Genomic DNA, 25,280 nt, shown 5'->3' with positions numbered 1-25,280 from the left:
TACCAGGATATCTATCGCTAGATTTAGTAATAATAAATCTACTCCATCCATTACTGAGATTATTAAGGATGTAAATAGTAATAGCTGGTTCGAGTATATGTATCCCTGCACTTCCAATAAAAAGGGAAATATATGAAAGATTGGGAAATCTGGATTCAAAGCAATTTCAGCTATATGCAAATTGCATATTTACTTTAACTATTCTAAGTATGCAATTTTGTGTTTTGGTTTGATGACCTGATCCACAAGTTGCTTTTCTTTGTTATATATTTTTTCTCTTTACCTATATTATATTTGAGTTATACAATATATATGTTTTGTATAAATGTTTTTGTTATTATAGTTGAGGGCCCTGTTACAGGTTTTGCATTGGGGCCCAGAAATTTCAAGTTATGCCTCTGCTTCAAGGTTCGCCTTTGGTTTGATTTGGGATAGGGAATTATGGTGTAAGTACTTGCCTTATTATTCCCTTTGCAGTTCTTTGATTGGTTGTTTTTCTGTTGTATTCCTCTAATTGCATATTGTAGCAATACTTTTTGGCATCAGTTTAGTTGGCATATGTGGTAATTATCAATACATACCTGATTGGTTGCTAAAGAGATCCAGCTGTCTCTCCATATGCTTCATTTAAAGCCAGCTTTACTAAATATATTCATGAGAACACACCTTTTATCATCTTATCTTAACTAGGAAGAAAATCCTCTTGGAATGTCTTAAATCAATACATCATGCTTGATTCTTGCGAAATTACAAACAAGTTCAACGTATTTATTTTCATTCTATTATGTGATTTGCCTTTTTCAGTGAAATTAAAAATGATGAGATTTAACTAAAGAATATACACAGAGTAACTGAACATTTTCATGAGTCACAAGAACACAGGAACAATCCTTATAACTAACAGGCAGCAACATCTCATTTGTGTTATTATAAGATCAGTCACAGATGTCTGCCTTAGGCAGTTTCTCTAAATACACAATTCATGCTATAGCAAATCAAAGTTTTTGGAGAAAAAAAAAGAAAAAAAGAAATGAAAGATCCCAACTCATGTGTATATCTGTGCAGAAGGAATGCAAGGCATCCAAATATAGATTGCAATTAATAGTAAGGGAGATAATTCATTTCATTAACACTACACTGTGCACTATACTCCTTATAAATGGATTTCCCATGGTAGAATATAAAAAAAAAACACAGACACAGAAATCAGAGATGTATAGTAATCAAAAATATCTAATCTATGCAAAGGACAAAGTTAATCAACACCACCTAGCAAAGTGAAATAATACAAAGATGAGTGGCGTGCAACCAATGGCAGCAGATTATGTGACTACAGGCCAAACTGTGAAGTATAGAGCCCCAACTCCACCTATCTCTGTTGTTTTGTATATTGAGAACAGCACTGCACACAGCAGTGTCCTGACCAACAGTATTGTGAGCCATCAAGATTATCCAGCAGCTGTTGGCCACATTTTCTGGGGGTGAAAGGCTTTTGGAGGTCATTATAACTTTGTGTGACCACTGTACTAATATGGGTTCATAGAAAGAGCAATTTAACTGTGGGGCCACAGAGGGAGCACTATGATTATATAGAGCCACAAAGGGGGCACTGCCACATTGTTTGACAGCAAACAGGGTAATACTTTGTGGGGCCGCAGAGAGGACACTATAACTTAGTGGGGCCACAGAGGAAACACTATAAATTTGCATGTCACAAAGACAGCACTATCATTTTGTGGTGCCACAGGGGGGCATTATTACTTTGTGGCAACAGACATGGAGCATTATTACTGGTTACAGCAGGGGGCACTAATGCTATAGATACTGAGAGGGGCATTGGAGGGAGAAGCATGATAGGTGGTCTGGGTCCAGATAGAGAAGGAAAGGGAGAATGAATGAAGTTGTTACATTGAATATATGAATTTTTTGGGTTATATTATTGCTATATTTTTTTCTGCACATTTTGATTCAAACATGAGAGCCCATCAGCCAATGATAAGGTGACATCTTCACATGGAAACCAAATTTAACAGAGCCACCTGGGCCTAGGCCTCAAACACAAAAATCATGGCAGGAAGAATCAAAGCTAAACTGTACAAGATCGGCTGCACATGAATGGATTTCAATTGCGGAATCCCAATTGTTACCCGTGCGGACAATCCGTGGTATTCCGCTCCCATTAAAAAAAACAGAACATTCACATGTCCGCTCACATGAGCAGATTTAAAATCTCAGCATGTTTATGTTTGTGCGGACTCTGCACGGACAGCTTCCATTGAAGTCAATGGAAGCCATCCAATCCGTAGCCCATCCACAATTGACTAGCAACAGCGTGGAAAAACCCAATTTTTTTTCAAATCTGCGCATGACCAACAGCGAGTGTCCGCGGCCATCCACAATGTAGAAAGCAAAGGTACGTGGGGTCACCGGCTGGAGTCAGAGCCAGATTCTTTTGTGGGATCCCCATGCAGAATCCCGATTGCCAGTTTGCAGGTGGCCTAAGATTGGCCATAAACAAAGAAAGCATATCGATGTTTTCAGTAACATAATAATGATATAGTAGAAACAAATAGCTAGGGAGCCATCTTTCCTTATTAGAAGCACTGCTTCAAGGGAATAATAGCTTCATGCATGCAGTATCCAGCAGAGCAAATCACAATATGGTTGTTATAGCTGCATATGTATCATTTCTACATCTTTGTGTGTTTTATTAAACATATGTCCATAAGTAGAGATGAGCGAGCATACTCGTCCGAGCTTGATGCTCGTTCGAGTATTAGGGTGCTCGAGATGCTCGTTACTCGAGACGAGCACCCAGCGGTACTCGTCTCGATTAAACGAGCACTGACCATTGAATTCAGATCTTACTCACACCCATTCAGGAGAAGACACAGCTGTGCCCTGGCAGCTGAAGGGAGGTGAGTATCTATTTTTTTTGTTTTTTAAATCACTTTTAATTCATTTCCAGGGAATGGCTTATATGTAAAGCCCTTCCCTGAAAAAGAATTCAGGTGTGCCAGCGGACCATTGTTTTCAATGGAGTCGCCGGCAGCAGCAGCGGCTCCATTGAAGAGAATGCCTGCATTTTCATTCTTTTTTACACTAAAATCTTTCTTTTTCAGGTAAGGGCTTATATTTTTAAGCCCTTCCCGAAAATTCATCCCGCGCTCGCCAGCAGCCCATTGCTTTCAATGGAGCCAGCTGTATTGCCGGCTCCATTAAATTCAATGGGCTAACATCGTTCTTCTCTGCCACAGCTGTTACAGCTGTGGCAGAGGAGAACGATCGTTATGCTGACAGTGGGGGGGTCTCACTCTTGCCACTATTGTGGCTTAATAGTGAGACCTCGGAGCCCGAAATGCAGCCCTGCATGTTGCTCCTCGCCTGCCCTATCCATTTCTGTGTTTTTTACATGACTTTGGTGATTTGCTAAGATTTTCACAAATGAAAACCTTAGCGGAGCACCAGTCATATACAAAAATGCTCGAGTCGCCCATTGACTTCAATGGGGTTCGTTACTCGAAACGAACTCTCGAGCATCACTGAAAGTTCGACTCGAGTAACGAGCACCCGAGCATTTTGGTGCTCGCTCATCTCTATCCATAAGCAATCCCGAAACGTACTAGGTTTCCTGAATACCATAATGTTATACAGTTAATTTAAAGTCTGTGCACTTGTAACTTACCAAAGGTAAAATAAATGGCATCACATTCTTATACTAATTAGAAATCATCACTGTTTTGTCACTCTCCATTTTTCTTTCCTGTTTTAAAGTCATCTGTTCAAAACTGATCTGTCAAAATGATTCCCTAGTTCCTTTCTGCAGCTGTCATTTTCCTTGTTTTAATGTTACAGTTATACAGCCCCTTTGCCAGGACAGACTTCTGCAACCAAATGGTACAGTTCTGTCAATATTTCTCCTTTCTGAGTGTCGAGTACAAATACAAAATTCATTAAAACACTTGTTTGATATAAGTATTGAGAATCATATAAATATATTTAATTGGATATTAATTCAATTTTCTAATATAATGTATTTGCTCTCACAAAGCCTGTATGACAGTGCACACGTCCATATGGTCCCCAGTAAGGTTGCCATACAGCTCCAATAGGAGTCATGTGTACAGAGCTATTTTCCCTAGAAGCATTGCTTCTAATGTATAAAAGCTTGCTACATGCAGCATCTAATGGAGTATGTTACCATATGAGTATTGCTTTTTACAGGATCCAACATGGAAAACTTTTTTATGTCACTGTATGAAATCAAAGACATACAAATATACAGTATCGGGCCTATGGAATGGCAGTCTTATGACAGTTCAGGATATATAGGAGTCATAACATGGCCATGCACATGAGACAGTTTATCGAAAGCTCAATAAGATGATTTGCACAAATGGGGGAATTTATTAAAGGGGTTGTCCCGCGCCGAAACGTTTTTTTTTTTTTTTCCAACCCCCCCCCCCCCGTTCGGCGCGAGACAACCCCGATGCAGGGACTTAAAAAAAAAAACGCTCAGCGCTTACCTGAATCCCCGCGCTCCGGTGACTTCTATACTTACCGGTTGAAGATGGTCGCCGGGATCTTCTTCCTCCGTGGACCGCAGCTCTTCTGTGCGGTCCATTGCCGATTCCAGCCTCCTGAGTGGCTGGAATCGGCACGTGACGGGGCGGAGCTACACGGAGCTACACGGAGCCCCATTGAGAAGATAAGAAGACCCGGACTGCACAAGCGCGTCTAATTTGGCCATTCGACCATTTTAGATGGCGAAAATTAGACGGCAACCATGGAGACGAGGACGCCAGCAGCAGAGCAGGTAAGTGAAAAACTTTTTATAACTTCTGTATGGCTCATAATTAATGCACAATGTACATTATAAAGTGCATTAATATGGCCATACAGAAGTGTATAGACCCACTTGCTGCCGCGGGACAACCCCTTTAAGCAGTTCATGCCAGGTTAAGAGTAAAAAATGACTAAAACATTGGTGTAAGACCTGCTTATGCTGTACCAATGCCTGCCACTTGCCCGAAAACAGGTCAAGGCTTGTCGAGAGGGGACATGTTCATCCCAGACCAACACATTTATGCACAATTTATGCAAGAAACTGGTGTAAATTATAATTAATATGTATGCCAGATTGAACCTGAAATACATTTCTGCGTAGCACATGGAGATGCTAAGATGCAGCTAATAGATTAAGAGGTATACACCTCTTCATATTTTAGGAGCATAATGCACCAGCTCCTGGAAGAGCTCAGGAAAGAGCCAAATGTTTTGCATAAATCATGATTTTACTGAGAGTTGTCAAATATTGCAAAAGTGGTATAACGATCTTAACCCAGGCTAAGATATAGTCCAAAGTTGCAAAAAATGTAAAATTGGAGAATAATCACACATTGTTCAAGTCAAACAATTAAGGAGAAGCCATCCTTTCTCATTGTAGGTTGTCCTAGAAGAAAAGGCCAAAAATTACCTATGTCTAAAGAGATATAGAAAAATCCTAAACTAGTAGGTTGACCTCATCAACCGGCGTCCTCTAATCCAATCTAGTTTCTCAATGAACCAATAATGACTTGTGAGGAACAGCCAACACATATAGTATTGAGTTCATCTTGCAGCCTTGGGTGACATCATCAACCAGTGTCATTGGTTCCCTGGGAATCCTAATCTGATTAAAGAACACAGGTTAATGTCACCCAATGCTGTCAATGAACTCAATACTATATGTGATTAGCTGTTCCTCGTAAATTATGTCGGTCCTTTTTGGTTCACTGAGAAACTTGATCTGATTGGAGGATGCCGGTTGATGATGTCTCCAGCTGTCACAGCTGTGGCAGAGGACCACAATGTTCTCCCATAGAATTCAATGGAGTCAGCGCTACAGCTGCTCTATTGAAAGCAAAAGGCTGCCGGCAAGCCCTGCAGTGATTTCGGGGAAGGGCTTTAAATGTAAGCCCTTCCCTGAAAATCATCTCTAAAATGTATAAAAAATTTTCTCCCCCACCAACCTCCAGTGCTAGATATATGGAGTTAGTTAGTTATCACGCTTGGACAACGATGGCCCGTAGAGCCAATCTAGAATGACCACGATCGAGAGCATCGTTCCATTCAGTGCAGATGTCAGAGGACAACCAGGAGGCCTCCGCTATCCAGCAGGGAATGGTCTCTCGATTTTCCTAGCAATTGCTGTGGTTAGAGCACCGTGGGCCAGGACAGCATCTGACAAGCGTGCAACATGAGCAAAAAGTGCGAGTCGTCTCCTTGTTATTGTTTCTGTGATTGACTCAAGCCCCATGCAAGCCAGTATCTCGCTTTTTCTGATGAAGTTGAACCAACTGACACGGAAAATCTGGTATTGGCATCACATGTGAAAGGACTCTAGATGCTCAGTGGTTTGCAACAGCAAGGTACATGTCTTTGAGCCGTACAATAATATTGGCATTACACAGGTCTGGTAAAATTGAATCTTAGTCCTAAGTGTTATGTTCTGCCTCCGCCAGAGTTTTTCCAGGGGCCTCATCGCCGAGGCTGCCAGTGCTATTCTCTGCAGCATGTCCAGAAGCACCCTCCCATCTGTGTGCTGAACGCTTCCGAAGTACACAAACTCACTGACAGCGTCAACTCTCTGGCCGTTTACGTCTAGGTACGGAGGGATTTCACTGGCACCTAGATTCTGCAGCTTGTTTTTTTTTCCCAGGAGATGTGAAGCCCAAGACAGGATGCCTCAAAATCAAACTGTTCCAATGAGTGTCTCAGATTATTAGATGTGACATCCAAGTGTGCAACATCATCGGCATAGTCCAGGTCAGTGAAGTGGTACTCTGGAAGAGTGACCCCATTACATTGGACAATACGCTGAAGAATCCAGTCCATGGCACTGCAAAAGAGTGCTGGTGCCAAGATGCAACCTTGTCAAACAACAGACGAAGTCTCAAAACTAGCAGAAGTTGAATTGTTGATACGGACTTTGACGAATGTGCCCTGATGCATGTCTTTTAGTAGGTTTAGAAGGGATGTGGGGATGCCAATGCCACGCATGGCCTTCCAGAGGGCTTCTTTGTTGACCGAGTCGAACGCCGCCCTGAGATCAACATATGCGACGAGGAGCAGTTTGTCAAATTCTCTCCACCCCACTCCACAGCGGAGTGGCCTGCCGTGAAGCCTGACTACTGGGGTCTCCACTTGGAGGTGAGGAGTGGTTGTGCCCTTGAGAATAGAATGTGCGCGAAGACCTTGCCGGGAACCTAAAGGAGCGTTATCGGCCTGTAGCTAGTGCATGCTGTTTTTGGGCCCTTCCCCTTGTACAGGGCGAGGATGATGCCCTCCTTCCATTCGACAGGGACTTTCCCACAAGACCAGATGCACAGAAATAGTTGATGTAAAGCAGTGCTTATCGGCTCAATTGCACATTTCTGCAGTTCAGGTGGAATGCCATCTGAGCCGGAGGCACGTCCGTGTCTAATTTTCTGAATAGCAGAACAGACCTCTTCCCGTGACAGAGCATCTGTAGGCACAGAATGGTCGTCCACAGCAATGGATGCAAGGTCATGGCACGGATAAGCCGGTGCATAGTTTAGGGCGGATGAGAAATGTTCACACCAGCGTTGAAGTATCTTGTCATGGTTGGTATCAGACTGCCATCGTATTTGTGGATTGGTGTATGCTGACTGGTTCCTGAGGACCTTCGTATTCTATCAACTGCTTTGTATGCTGCTCTTAGATTGTTTGACTTCAGACCCTCCTCAGCTTCATCAGCCAGAGCATTACAGTACCACTCTCTGTCTTTCTTGGCCTTTGCCCGGAACACGCCCTTCAGTCTGTTACATTCCTCTTGGTTGTTTTTAAGGGGGGCTTTCGCCTTCGCTTCAAGGACCTGCATAGTATCGTCGGTTAGCCAAGGCTGCCTACAGTTGTGGCTAACAGTCTTTGCGGCTTCATTGATAGCATCTCATGTGAGATTCCAAGCTGCCTCTTGTTCATCTGGGAGATTGCCCAGAACATGAAACCGGTTCTCGATTGCAATGTTGTATTGACGTTCTGGATTTTCCCTCAGGACATCAACATTTAATGAAGGCTGTGATCTGGTCTTATGGAGCGGACAGAGTGGAATTGCTATTTCGGCAACAAGCACACGGTGGTCTGTGTTTGCTGAAGCTTCTGCCCCGTAGTGTACTCAACACGATTTGACAGAATTGCGATGACGAATAAGTATATGGTCCAGCTCCTTTTTTGTATGTCCATTGTTGGATTTCCAGGTAAACCAATGAATGCTACGTTTTTGGAACCAGGACCCCGCCACTGTGAGGCCCATTGAAGCACAGAATAACAGCATCTAGTATGAATTTTCGTTGGTTGGGCTTTCGCTAAAGGGTTCAAAGATGTCTTTGTAGCCAGGAGTCCAGAGACCTGTGTTCAGGTCGCCGAGCACTATGAGTACGTCATGCGGAGGGACGGACTGCACGGTGGCAGCGAGTTGATCATAAAATGCATCTTTGTCTGCAGTTGGTGCATATGCCACAATGATGGCAAACCTGGCATACAGCAGATATGGAGAGATTGGATGCCACATTACCATGGACTGATTTATGGGAGGCTGAAGGATCAGTGCCACTCCCTGGGTGTGGTCCTAGCCACCGGAGTGTAATATGGTGGCGCCATTAACCTTGTGCTGGTCATGATGCAGTAGACAAGCATCTGTGATGCCGGGTACAGTGATGTTATATCTAGCCAGTTCGTTGATGAGAGCCACCTGGAAACCAGTCCTGTTCAGAGTAAGGACATTCCATGTATCAAAGCGGGCGACTGAACGCAAGTCAGTTTTCGGGACCCGGTGATCAACCTTCATCCAGAAAGGGACTTCCCGAATTGGGCTTTTGGCTCTTTCCTTCATGCGTGCACTGTGAGGTGCTGGTTGGTAACGGGAACTCGGATTGTCAGGGGCTGTAACCCTAGTGCATGAAGTGCTAGCCATTGTTTTTTGATCGGGAGTCCCTGGATATTTCGTCACCTTGGGACAGGGGGCGACGGGGAAGTGCAGTAATGAGGCCCATTTCACAAGTGTATTGGTACTAGGCCCTTCACTGTTGCATGCTTTTGCCGTTTGCCGCGACTAGGGGGTGTATCCGCCTTCAGCAAAGAAGGAAGCACTGCTGCCCGGCTTTCACCAGAACCTTGTTATCCAGCCATATTCGAGGTTCCTGATAGGCCTTCACGGCTACCATAGTGGCCACCATACTTCGCCCTGTCAGGCAGTCCCCTACTTAACTGTTGCCATCTCTCACGACGAGGAAGTGAGGTTGGACTTTTGGGAGACAGATATATTGAGCTTTACATTTATATTACCATTTAAGGCTTTGGAGTAATACATAAGTGATCAAAAACCGGGAAAACAGTTTTTTAGGCCTCATGTCCATTGGCCTGCATGGTTTTTAAATCCCTGCCTGCTGAAAGCTCTTCATAGCAGTTCAGGAGAAGACCCAGCTAGATGCGCCATAGCCCAGCAACTGCAGAGAGGTGAGTATATATATTTTTTTATTTTTTACACATTTTAGGGATGATTTTCAGGGAAGGGCTTATATTTAAAGCCTTTCCCTGAAAATCACTGCACGGCTTGCCGGCAGCCCATTGCTTTCAATGGAGCCGGCTGTAGCACGGTCCTCTGCTACAGCTGTGACAGATGTGGCAGAGGATTTCTTCATCTCTGGGGAGTCCCATTGTCACTGGACACTGTGACAATGCTGCTTTGCACCACATGAGGCTCTCCAGGAAGATCTGTGTGGACTTGTATAAAGATAACAAAACACTGCTTCTACATTCTAGATTGGTTTACCCCTATGGTTCACAAAAAAAAATAAAAAATTTCCACTGCGCCACAAAAGATGTGAAATCAAAATCGATTCCAAAAGTGTACCTCAGATCGATGCTTACCTTCAAGCCAGTCCCACACATTTTAGCGAGTGCCATCATCACCAACCTCCTCAGATATGTCCCAGGAAAGGAGTGGTTATTCCTCCCTCTTACAAATATTGGTTGTCAATACATGCATAACCTGTTCTGTTTGTCCATTTCCATAATATTCTGGAACAATCTACAAAAAAAACCCTCAAACCTTACATTAGTAATTAGTTTATTTTCAACATGCTCAGATGCAATTTTCTTCTGTTGGATCTAGTGATTTAAAAAAAAAATACAGAGTATTTTCAGGCTAGTCAGTAGTTACGCCTTTGAATCCATTTGAAAATAATATAGTGGGATTCAATGTAGTACTGTAATGTACTAGATGTACTGTAATGGCTCTGACCTAGCTGCAACTATCTATGATCAATTAATTAAAATACAGTTTGCCCATGTGATACTAATTCACAGAGTCCACTTCCAAAGTTCAGGGAAATCACTATCACCTTAGGCCCAAAGTAGTAGAATCCAAACTGTTTTAGCATCACATGGAGGCCCATTCTAATGAAGATAATGTCCTCCACCCATCTCCAAAACATTGAGGGGCCAAGCAAAGGAAAGGAAAAGTTAACCCGTAGCTGAAGGCAGTTGTTGTCATAATTTAATTGTTACTGAAAATTGTTTGCCATCCATCCGGAAGGGTCAGAATGCTAATGGGAAAACCCCATGTTTTCCCATTAGCATTTTGTTCCTAGTAAAGGCTTACAATGAACATACACCTTTCACCATGACTCAAGGGGGGAACTGAGGCGTAAGAGGAAATGCAGCCTTTTATCAAGTCGCCCATAGCATGCATGGGACCTGAGTACCTGACCCCCTGGACACAAGAAGCCCAAAGTTGGCCCTTTCTAACAGAAGTGATCCAACACCTATTAGCAAATATCGCTTACTGCTCCCCGCTGTCACATTCTCCCCATTTCCAGGGACCTATGTTGTCCTACCGTGTAGTCTTCATGTTCTATATGCAAATAGACATGTGTCAGTTCTTGCAGGAGGAAGGGACCATGGTAATCAATGTGAGATAATCAATGCAGGGGTTAATTGCATGTGTTTTTAATTCACTAATTGTATGTTAAGCTTTTTAAAGGTCTATGTTAATTGTGTCAGTTCGAGGTGAGCAAGGTTCTGTGAACCGAAACGCGTACTCTGTCTGTTACGAGCACAAAGTTATTGGAATAAAAGCAAGGTTTTTTTCACGATACCTGGACTCCTGCATATGAAATATGTGTATAAGCAAATATCGCTTACTGCTCCCCGCTGTCACATTCTCCCCATTTCCAGGGACCACTGCACACAGAGTTGCACAAGGATCTTGTGTATGATCACTAGTCCCAATGGTTGGGAAGAACTAGGAGCAAGGAGTACCAAAGGGGTTGTTCAGTTATGGGCTACTAATGGCTCACCCTCATGATAGGCCAGCAGTAGCCGTTCACTGGGCTGCTTCACTCCGGTATTCTGCCAGATTGCAATGACCCAGCTTGGAACAGGAAGCTAAATTCTTATTAACAGAAATGAAAAAAAAAAGAAATTTATGCTATATGGCTCATCAGTTCTTAATTGTGTTCCTACTATTAAGTAACATTATATTACCAACATAAATTAATTAAATAGCTAGCTCTGAAGTTTGAACATATACTGCAAGATTTATTTTTTTTAAACTATATCATACTGACATAACTCACTCATTATGCTTCATGCTACAAGTAAATGCACAACAGCTCTATTTGTTCTATACAAATCTCTAACACTTTTTATCCTGTACTTCAGGATTCATGAATAGAATGCCTCTAGCAGTGAACACTGGCACTTAACATATGCGCAGGCATAGATAAGAGGAAGCAGAAGTGGTGCTGATAACCCCAAGGTCGTAGGGAGATGTCTGTAAAATTAACGTAATGTGATGGGACAGATTTTGGACATATACATATACCATAAAACATAACAATTAACAATAATATCTTAACATAGCTTGAATAATTCTCATAAAATCACCCTTCAATTACTTAAAAACAGAAATATAACACTTGTTTCTATCTGAGTGTGCTGGCCAAGGTCAGTGATTATTTGCCTGTGTTTCATTAGTCTGCAACTTCCACTTGTTTATCATAAGCATGGGATAAATGAAAAATATACTGAAAAAAAAAATATTTTGCTGCCATTGTTTTTTGTTTTTTTTCTTTCATATTATCCACTACCCTTAAAGGAGATGTACTCAAGGGGTTTAATGTATGAGAAATCATCATATGAAGCATAAACGTGACAGGTGATGATTATATAACCTTGTTGTATTTAATGTGCCATTTGTATGCTGTATCTCTGTGCACAATGTAGATATCTGGAGGCATAACTACAATGGTATTATTCAAGCTGCGCATCACCCAATTACTTTCTGGGGTCCTAATCTTCTGGAATGAACTCTACTCTTATAAATAAAGACATTTACTGAAAAAGCCAAAAAATGCAATACCTGATAGGCTACAGAGCAGGCACAGTCGCCACAGACAAAATCTCCATAGGGCAGGCAAACTCGCCATAGGGCAGGCACAACCGTAAACCCTAATAGAATGCAGTCAGCCAGACTACAATATGTATGAGCAAATTGTTCAATGCAGACTAATGTACCGTCCCCCACTCAACCAAGCCCAGATTGGGGAGCAACGACTGCAAACAAACATAGCCTGAACATATGAATGTGCCGTGGCCTGTCAATCTATGCGTTTTAGCCAAAATGCAGAACTAACACCGCATCTATTAGTATGTATCAGTACTTTTTGTGTGCAGTTAGCTATAGATTTGGGGGGAGCCCAAGATGTCAGCCAGTGTGGCCCACTTTGGAGATACAGGGCAACCCACTGCTATGTCAGTGCGAGTTGCTATTCTGTATAGTGGGGCACACCCATCTTTGGCTGGCTTTTTTGGTATCATTGTCAGGCGCAAAAATTTCTTAATACACCCAGCTTTTCCTGAAATACTGTTATTCCCACCCAGCTTTTCCTGACAGCCCAAGATTCTTACCTTTACATCATCAAGCTCCACCCTATGATTCTGCCCAATTGTCTGCTTGTTCTTGCTCTCATTTAACAGTTACTAGCTCGGTGTTCGCATCTCCTATATAACACATATGCTCATACTGTGTATAAGAAAACTTCCCCCTTCCTTTGGAGGAATCAATAAAGAATTTTATTCACATTGTATAGACATTCTAAAATCACACCTTCGGACACCTTTTTTTTTTAAAACCCCTTCTTATATTCTTCCCATTCAATTTCCTTTTTGCCTTTTACACACACATACTAAAACTATTTAATTCACGTCCTCCATTTTCTTTTCTTTTTTTCCAACATCTCACTTCCTCAATTAACCCAAGTAACATACCTTTTTCCTAATAGTGCGATATCTCCCTGTATGCTAATACTGCATTAAATTACATCTTCTACATGGCAATGAAAGTCTCAGCATATACATTACACAAACAGCTCTGCTATTGTGCACACAATCAAAATACTGCATAGTTCTAAAACCACAATCAATTTAAGACCTGCAATTCATTCAACATGTTGCACAATATTTCATTCATTGCAAGCAAGCAATGTTAATTTCTCACAGCTGCACACTCATGCTGGGCTCCCTCCTTCTCCTTGGCCTTGAGCACAGCTTCTTCACTGAAGTCTGAGAAAGTTTAGAATAACTTTGACTGTTATCTCTATAGTTATAGCAATTTCAGCACTGCTTCATACTTCAAATATAGCAAAACATATTATAGAGCAGACAGAATCTTTAAACAACAAGTTTAACTAATTGCATGGAATGGTTTAACACAGCTTATAACAGCCCCACCTTTTCTGCATTTTTAACGACAAGCTCTTCTAAAATGCCCCTCTACTCCACAATTGTAACAAATCAAAGTCCTACTCCTCTTGCCTCTGCGTTTTTGCTTTCCTCTTTTAGTTATACATCCTAATCTAGAGGGAACTGCCATATAACGTGTTGGATGTCCCGTAATGTCTCTCTCAATGGCTCTCCAAGCCCGTAAGCTGAAGCAAGCAGATGCTGATCTATAAAACCATGTTGGCCATACCGCATCGGTAGTCTGACAAAGAATTTCTCTACTGTCTCGTCTTTCTGTCTATAGGGTTTTTCCTCTCTCTCTCTCCCACACAATTTGTTTGGCGGTCTTTTGGGGCACTATCCCCGTCAGCACCATTACTTAGTATGCTCCCCATAATTTCCTGTTACCTGTTGTATTTCACCTGAATACCCAGAACAAGTATATGCTGGCCAGTCTGACTACTCAATCCTGGTAGCCAAAGTGATACTACTCTATCCAGGCAGTACACCTAGAGGAAACAACAGACTACTCACCAGGCAGTGTGTTCTATATTATTCTATCCTGATAATATAACTAAGCAATAAACAGCTGACCACTTCAGCACATGCTACACAACAGGTAGCACAAGATGATACTACTCTCCGCCAATTCAGCAGTCAAAAGGAAACACACCCGAGAGGAGGGCAGGAAAAACAAACACTTCACCCTGATGTGGCTATGACAATTTAAGATATTTTCTGTCTATCTAAACAACAAGAGAGTCTGAAAAAACCCGTTCTTTGGTCAGATGCAATATTTCAAATACATTTATATTTGCCAAACTCAATTGCTATCATTTACAGTGTTAAATAGTAACAATTGTCTGTAAATTTACAACATAGTAGCTACATATTAGACATTAGAAGTGCATTGTCCTATCAAGAATGTCAGTCAGAGTTTGAAGAAGGAGGAGCGGGGGGAGTAAAACATCACCAAAATCCATGCATTCCAAAGACATCAGCGTATAACATACCTTCAGTACTCACACAGCAATTTTTTCCACACAAGTAGCATTCATTCACAATCTCATCTCAGGGCAATAAAATAATGTAATTTATAGCAATTATCCCACAAATTGTCTGCTGCATTCACAAACTCTACCCAAAAGCATATCAATCTGCTGGGCTCTTTGCATGGATCAAAGCATGAATATGCCCTCCTTCTCCAGTGCAGATGTTACATCACAGCCCCAGGGAAAAACAAACACTTTGTAAGAAATCTTACATTTTTTGTATAGCACACTCTGTCTGTGATTTTTACTGGGGGGGGGGTGAAAATCACTAATTCTTCGCCGGGGTCCAGAGTCAATCCAATGCCATGCCCCATGTTGGGATGTTGGGCACCAAAAATGTTAGTGCAAACCAATATTTGCTATACGATATGCTATTGGGGTCTAAATTCAATTGTTAGAGGCAAGCTGAGCTCAGGAGACTAACATTAAATCACACAACATGGGATGTGATCCAGAGTTATCTGTTTATTGACTGACAGACCACAGCTGTTATAGAAGCACATGATCTAATTACAATAATTCAAATCTATTATAATTCATTTATTACCATTGGTCAAAGAAACATAAACATGCAAGATAAGGAATTTAACATCTAAATTGCTGAAGGGGAAGCAGCAAAGATGTAGTAGAATCCTACATCATTAACTTCTCAGAATACAAAGATACTTAAATTCTAAACAATAACTGTTTAGAGCGAGAGAGGAGAACAGGGCGCAATGGCCTGAGACATTCAATCTAGGGCCTTAGAATGTTCTAATCATCGAGGTCCCTTCTTTTTCTTCAATATATTTTTAGCAAATCTTGTTAAAGGAAAAGTACAAAATAATTGACACAGAAGATGGCAACTTGCTCACAAAATGGCTATGTATAGGATGGAACATGGAGCCGTATTCATTTCACTAACACTGGGGGTGTCTACTTGAGAGTACTATTTAACTTGCCTAATAATGTACTGAAATACTTTAAAAAAGTTAAATAAAGATAATTTTTTTTGTGGGTCAGTACAATTATGACAATTTTTCCCCTGTACTAAATAATAAAATATCTTTAAAAAAAAGTATGTATTTTCTGTCCCCATCTTCTAACCACCGTAACTATTATATCTTTCTCTCAATAGGGTTGTGTGGGTGCTTGTTTTTTTTTTCAGGATGGCCTGTGGTTTCCATTTGTACAATTTTGGAGTACATACTACTTTTTGATTGCTTTTTGTAAATTTTTTTTCTTGAAGACAGGGCAAATAAAAAAAGCGCAATTCTGGCATTGTGGTTTTTTTTTCTGCCAATGTTTACCATGTGGAATAAATATTACGTTATTTCGATAGACTGGACTTTTCAGTATGCAGCAATACTAAATATATTTGGCTCTTTTTTGTTTTAATATTTTATTATCAATATGGGAAAGTGTTTTTTTCTATAATAATAAAAAAAATTCATTTTTCACTTATTCTAACTTTTTTTTGTCCCTATAAAGGCATTGAACTTGTGATCATTTGATTGCTTATACCATATACTGCAATACTTAAGTATTGCAATATATGGTATTTCTGTTGCCATTTTATTAATTAATGCCACAGGTCCATCCTATAGGCAGAAATACATGGCAGACCCTCCCCCCCCCCCTTCCCCAATAATAACCAAGTGACAGGTAACGCTATTCATTAATGTACTTTATATAGCAAAATATTCCCATAAAGTGATTATTTACATACAAAATATGTAAAATATTGTTGCTGTAAGAGTAACCTGTAATAATGTTTTACACATTGTTTTATTTCAGGGTTATAATGGTTCATAAATGACTTGAAAAGGAGTCAAAAGCAGAAGTTACCAGTTCAGTGGAGGAGGCTTTAGCAAAGTGTGCTTTCATGTAAACTTGAGATAAGATAGCTGCCAGCTTTAGTAAAAGTATTGACATGTAAGCTTGAGATACTGTAACTGCCACATCAATAATTTGATGTTTATTGCTGAGCTTGAGGAACCTGACCCCTCTGTCATATGATGATTGAATGACAACCGGTCGGTGTCTGCTTTGATCAGCTGGTGTTTTTCTATACATAATGTTTACTCAATAAAGGACTTAAGAGGGGGTAGTGAATCTTAAAACACCTCTTGTCTGTTTACCGCTGTATTCCTCTCCGATGCATCTTATATACAATTTGGCACACCTGGTTGATAAGTCTACAATATCCCTTGAGTATCACCTAAATTAACAGATTACTCCATCAGTCCCTACAGAAGGCTGCATTCCCACGAACGTATATCAGCTTGGTTTTCACGCCGAGACGATATACGTCCTCCTCATCTGCAGAGGGGGGAGGATGGAAGAGCCAGGAGCAGGAACTGAGCTCCCGCCCCCTCTCTGCCTCCTCTCCACCCCTCTGCACTATTTGTAATGGGGAGAGGCAGGACGGGGGCGGGGCTAATTATCGGGACTTAGCCATGCCGCCGCCCCGCCTCCTTTCATTGCAAATAGTGCAGAGGGATGGAGAGGGGGCGGGAGCTCAGTTCCTGCTCCTGGCTCTTCCATCCTTCCCCCTCTGCAGATGAGGATGACGTATATCGGCTCGGCGTGAAAACCGAGCCGATATACGTTCATGTGAATGCACCCTAAGTCTGAAAGGTTTTTTTTTCTAACCTGAATGTTCATTTATTACTATGGGTGACAGTCTTCGTGTTCACAATTTTTTGGCATGGGTGCCTTTCTTTTACATTTAAGCAATATGTTCTTTGTCTGTACTTCGCTACATCAGTTAAGCATATAAATATTAAGTCTTTTTCGTGTTTTTAAATGACTAAAGTTAGAGAAATCAATCTACTTCTTTGTGTTGTTGATGAAACACTATTTGTACAGTTCTTTTCTGCTGCACGCCAGTGAATGCCAGTTTTGGGAGCACTGACTGCTAATTATCTTGCAGTACTTTTTCTGAATTTTGTGTTAATTGATTTATTTTTCAGCACATTTTGATCACGCAGATTGTATGTAAGGAAAAATAAAATTAATTTGTTAAATTAAGATGCACATTAAATTTGTACAAAATGAAATGTTCTTGACTTTATCATTATCATTAGCACACATAATGATGGGAAAAGCCATTTACATCAAGAAAACGATCAGAAACATCAATATACTGTAAACTTGATGCGTGAGCCTACAGAAAAATATATTATTTATTATCAGGTACTACAGGCATACTTGTTAAAGGGCCACTTTGGCAGAAACACATTTTTCCATCTCCGCCCCCTCTCCTGACTGTCACACTCTTGACCTGTCCTATGTACATTGCAATCACTTCCATGCAATACAGCCTCCTGTCTGATGGTCAGGCAACATTTTGATGTTAGTTTCACTTTCACTATTCTAGGCTATCAATCCCATGATGCATCAGCACAGCATTAGCTAGAGGCTGTACCATTTCTGCCCTCTAGGTGGACAGTTTAATTATCATTACCTTCTATATTCTTCTAAATAACCTAGATCATATTTATCCAGGCAGGAGGATGCTCTGTGCTCTTCTCTATTACAACTGTGTGACAGGAGCTATGTTGTCATCATCACTTATTGTAGGAGTTTCTGATAGAAAAGAATAACTAACCAAGGTAGCACTAGCTCACTTATTTATGCTGGAGTGTTAGCTACATAATGAATGGCAAAAACCTTTCACTGGAATGGCTCTTTAACTCCACCAGATTGTCTGCGAGAATGCAGTTGCATATTTGTGACTACATGCTGGCTGGTACACCCATTTACCAGAGAGAAGTCGCAGTCAGATCTTAGTATTGAAGGTTTTTTTTTGTAATTTAAAAGCAAAAAACTGTGAGAAATGTTTATGGGGGACACTCTCTGGTGGCAAATTCCATTGGGGACACTCTGACAAGACTGTTACAGGATATTCTGCGTCTGAAAAACTATTTGTCACTATTTATGGAGACACTCTGATGCTGACACTCTTTATAAGGACACAATCTCTGGCTACTACTGTCAATGAGGAGACCCTAGCAGACACTACTTATAGAGGCATTCTTGTAGGCCATACGTATGGGAACACTCCAGAATTGTTTGCAAGAGAACTCCAGCACCGTTAATGTAGGTACTGTTGATGTCATTACTTATGTAAGGGTGTACGTACCATAGAGGGAGACTATGTGATTACTATGGGAGAAAGGGGGTCTTAGTTCTGATTGCACATCTATTTTGCTACTAGGTAGAGGGAACATATACTGGACTTTCCTCTAAAGAGGAACTACATTATTAGCAAACAAAGAAGTGCAAAATTTGCCAAGGGGGTTATTTTAAAAGGGCATGGTATGGGAAACAAACACCATACCCCTCTGTCTTGGATGACAAAACCTGCCATCATGATGGGAGACCCATTTAAGTTTTCACTATGTTGCCTTATCTCTTCTATATACGCCATAGATCTTTCATGCCATATCTGCAGTTCTCCTGACAGTAATTCTCAAAAAATTAGCCACTATTATTTATCCAAGAGGTGGACAGTTTAGGGCTCCTGCACAGGAACAGATTTGCATTGCGGAATCCATGGTCAGCAGTTCCGCCGTAAATACGATCCATAGCATGCAATGGAAAATCGATTCTTCCTGCACACTTGTGGAAACAAATTGTGATCCCTGTGAGCGGAGTAAAAATTGCAGCATGCTCTATTTTGTGCCGCGTTTACACGGACGGCTTCCATTGAAGTCAATGTAAGCCACCTGACCAGCGTCCCTTCCGCAATTGACATTGCAGATAGGTCACGGATACCCGCGTCATCGCCTAGCGATAGCGCGGGAAATGCAAACATTTTTTTTTTTTTAATGGCTTGCCGCGACCATCTGCTGTACAGAAAAAAGGACAGAAAAGACAGGTATGCACGGACGCCAGCCAGAATTCCGCTGTGGGCTCCCGCATGCGGAATGTGACCTGTTCGTGTTCAGGAGACCTTACTAGGCCCCAAAATCAGGTAATTTGGTCATTACTAGCATGAAAATATGCATTAGTTAATAATATGTATTTTCTATAAATTAACATGCACTCATTTTACATTCAGTGTCCCTGTACAAAGGATTATTTTCATCACTAATTTACATTCCTTTTACATCACTTCATTTGACAGCTATTCTTATCTTTGTCTACAGTGGTAGAAATAGGAGAATAGATGATTAAACTGTTACATCCTTTCTTGTTGTGTCACTGCATAACAAATGTGCGCTGTCTTCAGTAGCCGAAATAAAATGCTATTAACCTTTTTGTGAATACGTTGCATGAGTATTGAACATGGGTTAGGGCCCGATGCAAATAATCTATGAGCACTTTAGTTTGTAGTTACTGTTCAGGGAACTGACTTTGACTTTTCCAATATGCAATGGTGATCAATTTGAATCATGTCTCCCAAGACCTTATAGTGGAAATGTTCGTCTTCAACTTGAATAGCACTATGTCAAGCTTTATATGACTGCATTCTTTTAAACACATTTCTATTTAGCCATTTTTAACAGACCAACATTGGGAAAAAAGACTCCCTCCAATTAAAGCCTATGTCATACAAATGTATTTGCACAGTGTTTCTCGTGCGCAATACACAGTGAATAGAACCCATTGATTTCAATGGGTCTGTTCACATAAGCATATCTTGTAGAGATGAGCGAGCACCCAAATGCTCGGGTCCGCTTTATTCGAGCTTTTCGGAAAATTCGAGAGCTCTACTTGAGTAACGAACCCCATTGGCTACAATGGGAGACTCAAGCATTTTTGTATGCGGGACGCCGGGTCCCGAGCTTTTTTTTCCCTTGGTTCGTGTTTTCTCTCGGAGGAGGAGCCAAAAACTGGGGTGGGGTTGAACTCGGCTTGATGCTTGTATCGTCGAGTACGCTAATACTCGTACGAGCATCAAGCTTGGCAGAGTATGTTCGCTCAACTCTAGTATATTGCATTTATTTTGCGCAAAAAATACACAACATGATCTGTTTTCCTATGCATTTGCGCAGAAAAATGGCACTTGTTGAACTAATTAACTTAATTGCCGATTTCAATGAATGGAAGCATCTTGCATTTTTTTTTCCTTGTGCAAATAAGAACGATTTGTGTGTGCAAAAAGTACAGTAAAACATGTTTGCACAAATACACAACACCCAATGTGCAAATATGCGGCACAAATGCGCGCACACCCATGTGACATCGGCCTAACAGACAAGACATATCAAGGAAAGAGCGTGCACAGATAGCAAACCCTCCAGGAAATACAAGCAAACAGAATTGTGTCATTGATTTCATGAGAGATGAAAATGATTAACACATTATGATATGGTAACATAAGACAGCGCACCGCTAGCACAAGCACATCATTCAAGCTAATATTGACAAAAAAGTTTTTCCAAATCTCAGTCCATGCAATGTTGCATTTTTTTTTATACAGTTAAGTGATGTAATTTTGTCTGCCTGCATCTGCCACTGGTGGGACCATGGGAGAACTAACTGGCCATAAATACCATTGAGGAATCTTTTGCTGCTACTATGAGGCACAGAAAGTGGCCCGATCCTAACTCATGGATATTGTGGACCCTTGTATTCCTTTTCATTTTACTATTATGTTTAAAGGTATAAGCTTACAGTGAAATATAAGAAAAAGAAAAAAAAAGCGAAAACTAAGCTTCTTGTACTTAATGTTAATGAGTTTATCCAAACTTTATAAAATATGTAATTTTGGCTGTACACAGCATAATATAGTGAAAAAAATACTCATACATACTTTTTAATTCCATTACTTTAGTGCTGCCGTTCCACGATTCCCTGCTGGTCTCTGTTAATATTGTCTGGACCTGTGATGTGTCTTACGGGTTTGTGACCATTCTATCTAATGTAAGGTGTAACCTGCAGGGAAGGCTAATTGGCAGCAAAGAAATAGAAGAATATGAGCTTTCTTCCCTAAATTATACCATATGCAGTGTAACTTCAGAGATGTCAGCTCATGGGATCGTTATCTTTGCGGTACAATGGTTGGTATGTGAAGAAATGTGCTCCAAGGCTGTGCATTCAGGCTCCAAACTGTTTTTTGCCAGTGTTTACTGCACTTAACAGATGTTTGACAAAGACCTACTAATGTTAGAGTTCGAAACGTCACAACCGTACTTCTGATGGAGGAATAAAACGATTTTATTGATGTCTGCATCATAGTGCTGCTGTGGATCTTTCCACCATTACATTACAGTAGCCACTCCACCCTTACATTACAGTGGCCACTTCACCCTTACATTACAGTAGCCACTCTACCATTACATTACAGGGGCCACTGCACCATTACATTACAGTAGCCACTCCACCTTTACATTACAGTGGCCACTTCACCCTTACATTACAGTAGCCACTCTACCATTACATTACAGTGGCCACTGCACCCTAACATTACAGTGGCCACTGCACCATTGCATTACAGTGGCCACTGCACGCTTACATTACAGTAGCCACTCCACCCCTTCATTACAATAGCCACTGCACCCTTACATTACAGTAGCCACACCACCTTAAGATTACAGTAGCCACTTCACTCTTACATTACAGTAGCCACTTCACTCTTACATTACAGTAGCCACTCCACCATTACATTACAGTGGCCACTGCACCCTTACATTACAGTGGTCACTGCACCCTTACATTACAGTGGCCACTCCACCATTACATTACAGCGGCCACTGCACCCTTACATTACAGTGGCCACTGCACCCTTACATTACAGTGGCCACTGCACCCTCACATTACAGTAGCCACCGCACCTTTACATTACATTGGCCACTGCACCCTTACATTACAGTGGCCACTGCATCCTTACATTACAGTGCCCACTTCACCCTTACATTACAGTAGCCACTCCACCATTACATTACAGTGGCTACTGCACCCTTACATTACAGTAGCCACTCCACCCCTTCATTACAGTAGCCACTGCACCCTTACATTACAGTAGCCACACCACCTTTACATTACAGTAGCCACTGCACCCTTACATTACAGTAGCCACTCCACCATTACATTACAGTGGCCACTGCATTCTTACATTACAGTAGCCACTGCACCCTTACATTACAGTGGTCAGTGCACCCTTACATTACAGTGGCCACTCCACCATTACATTACAGTGGCCACTGCACCCTTACATTACAGTGGCCACTGCACCCTTATATTACACTGGCCACTGCACCCGTACATTACAGTAGCCACTCCACCTTTACATTACATTGGCCACTGCACCCTTACATTACAGTAGCGACTCCACCATAACATTACAGTGCCCACTTCACCCTTACATTACAGTAGCCACTCCACCATTACATTACAGTGGCCACTGCACCCTTACCTTACAGTAGCCACTCCACCATTACATTACAGTGGCCACTGCACCCTTACATTACAGTAGCCACTCCACCTTTACATTACATTGGCCACTGCACCCTTACATTACAGTAGCCACTCCACCATTACATTACAGTGGCCACTTCACCCTTACATTACAGTAGCCACTCCGCCATTATATTACAGTAGCCACTCCACCTTTACATTACAGTGGCCACTTCACCCTTACATTACAGTGGCCACTCCACCATTACATTACAATGGCCACTCCACCATTACATTACAGTGGCCACTGCACCCTTGCATTACATTGGCCACTCCACCCTTACATTACAGTAGCCACTTCACCCTTACATTACAGTGACCACTCCACCCTTACATTACAGTAGCCACTTCACCCTTACATTACAGTGACCACTCCACCATTACATTACAATGGCCTCTCGGCTATAGTTTTTCTTTTATACTGCCTATGTAACCCTCATGACTATGACAATCATCATCCGTCATATTGCAATATTATACTGTACACAGCAAGATTTATATTGTGACATTCAGGATGAATGATGACACAGCTGTGAAGCATTTGTCCTTTACATTGCTTTTCAATTCTTGCATTTGGTTCCCATAAATTTTTGGCTATTTTGACAATAATTGGTAATAAATCCTTGGAAACCATGGCGACAGACAACGATAGGCAAAGAAATTCTGCTGCTGATTTTTACAAGGATTGACACTGGTAAAAGAAATACACTGGGTAAAGAGAATGTGTTGAAATCCTTGCTATGCAGCAGTAGGAGATTCAATTATAACTAGCCTATTTTATAGTTTAATTTACTGGCTTATACCCCCATCTGAAGAGGACGTGTTCTACCGAATGACAAAAGTATTACAGAGCAATTCAATGATGGGCGATTCAGCACCGTTATCGTATCTTATCGTCCTTCATGAATTTTGTGGCTAGCGTCTGTCTTTGGATGCATAAAACCCTTTTACCAGAAACAAATGAATAAATACATTGTGCACTGCGGCTATTTATGTTCTGCTGCTTATATAAGCAGTAAAGAAATGACAGACAGCCTCAAGTTATGTGATTTGTAAGCCGACAGGAAACTGACAGAAATCCTGTTCTAGATCAATGCCTGTTTATTTGTGGCATTAGCACACAAGTTCATTAATGGCACAGCAGCCCTCAACTTTTTATGGAAGACTATAGATGAATGAAAACACAATTTGCAGAACATATGCAAGAATAAGTTGGCATTATATTCAACAATTTGGATTACGGCTTCTGTTTGTTTCTTAATGCGTATTTTTTATGGGGTGCAGACTAAGCTACATGTTTACAATGAGGACATGTATAATCACTTGTGTCACATACAGGGTTTATTGCCGTACTTGTACTAACCCAATTCCAAAAATATATGAAAAAGTGTTTACAGCGTTTCCCTGAAAATAAGCTCTACCCCAAAAATAAGCCATAGCTTGGCTACATTAAAAAGAATACATTACCTAGCAGGCGAGGTCCTGGTCCCTCCCGCTGGTCTGCAAAGTTCCATAGTTCTGCTGGACTTCCTGCACTCCTCAGCCTCCGCCAGAGAATCACTTCCTGGTTGCAGCATTCATAAATCCCGTCTCCAGAAAGTGATGGCTCTGATTGGCCCGTTAGCACTGCTCTCAGCCAGTCAATGCAGCGCTCGCTGAACCAATGTGACAGCTGTGATTGCATAACCAACCTAGGTCAATGTGCCATGGTCAGCACTTTCTACTTCCTGTGCTATCCGTACTGACAAAGGTATCAGGAAATGGCTGATCTACGGCGATCCTGAGCAGCAGATTCCCACTGATCATCTATTGATCTGGCCTGAGGATAGCTCATCAATAGAAAAAAAGGGAGGAAACCCCTTTAATTAAAATAACTGTTTAGTGTAACTGCTGGGATATTATAGAAGACCACAAATGCAAACTGATACACCTGTAGAGTAACCACTTTAGTCTGACATTGACCTATTTCCATACTTATCATTTGACAACATGAAACAGCTTTTTATGTTATTATGATTAATGAAGAAAGGACACCGAATCCTTTTCATTGTTTTA

Source organism: Eleutherodactylus coqui, chromosome 1, assembly GCF_035609145.1.
Source record: "Eleutherodactylus coqui strain aEleCoq1 chromosome 1, aEleCoq1.hap1, whole genome shotgun sequence".
Classification (NCBI taxonomy): domain Eukaryota; kingdom Metazoa; phylum Chordata; class Amphibia; order Anura; family Eleutherodactylidae; genus Eleutherodactylus; species Eleutherodactylus coqui.
This window is presented reverse-complemented; position numbering follows the sequence as displayed.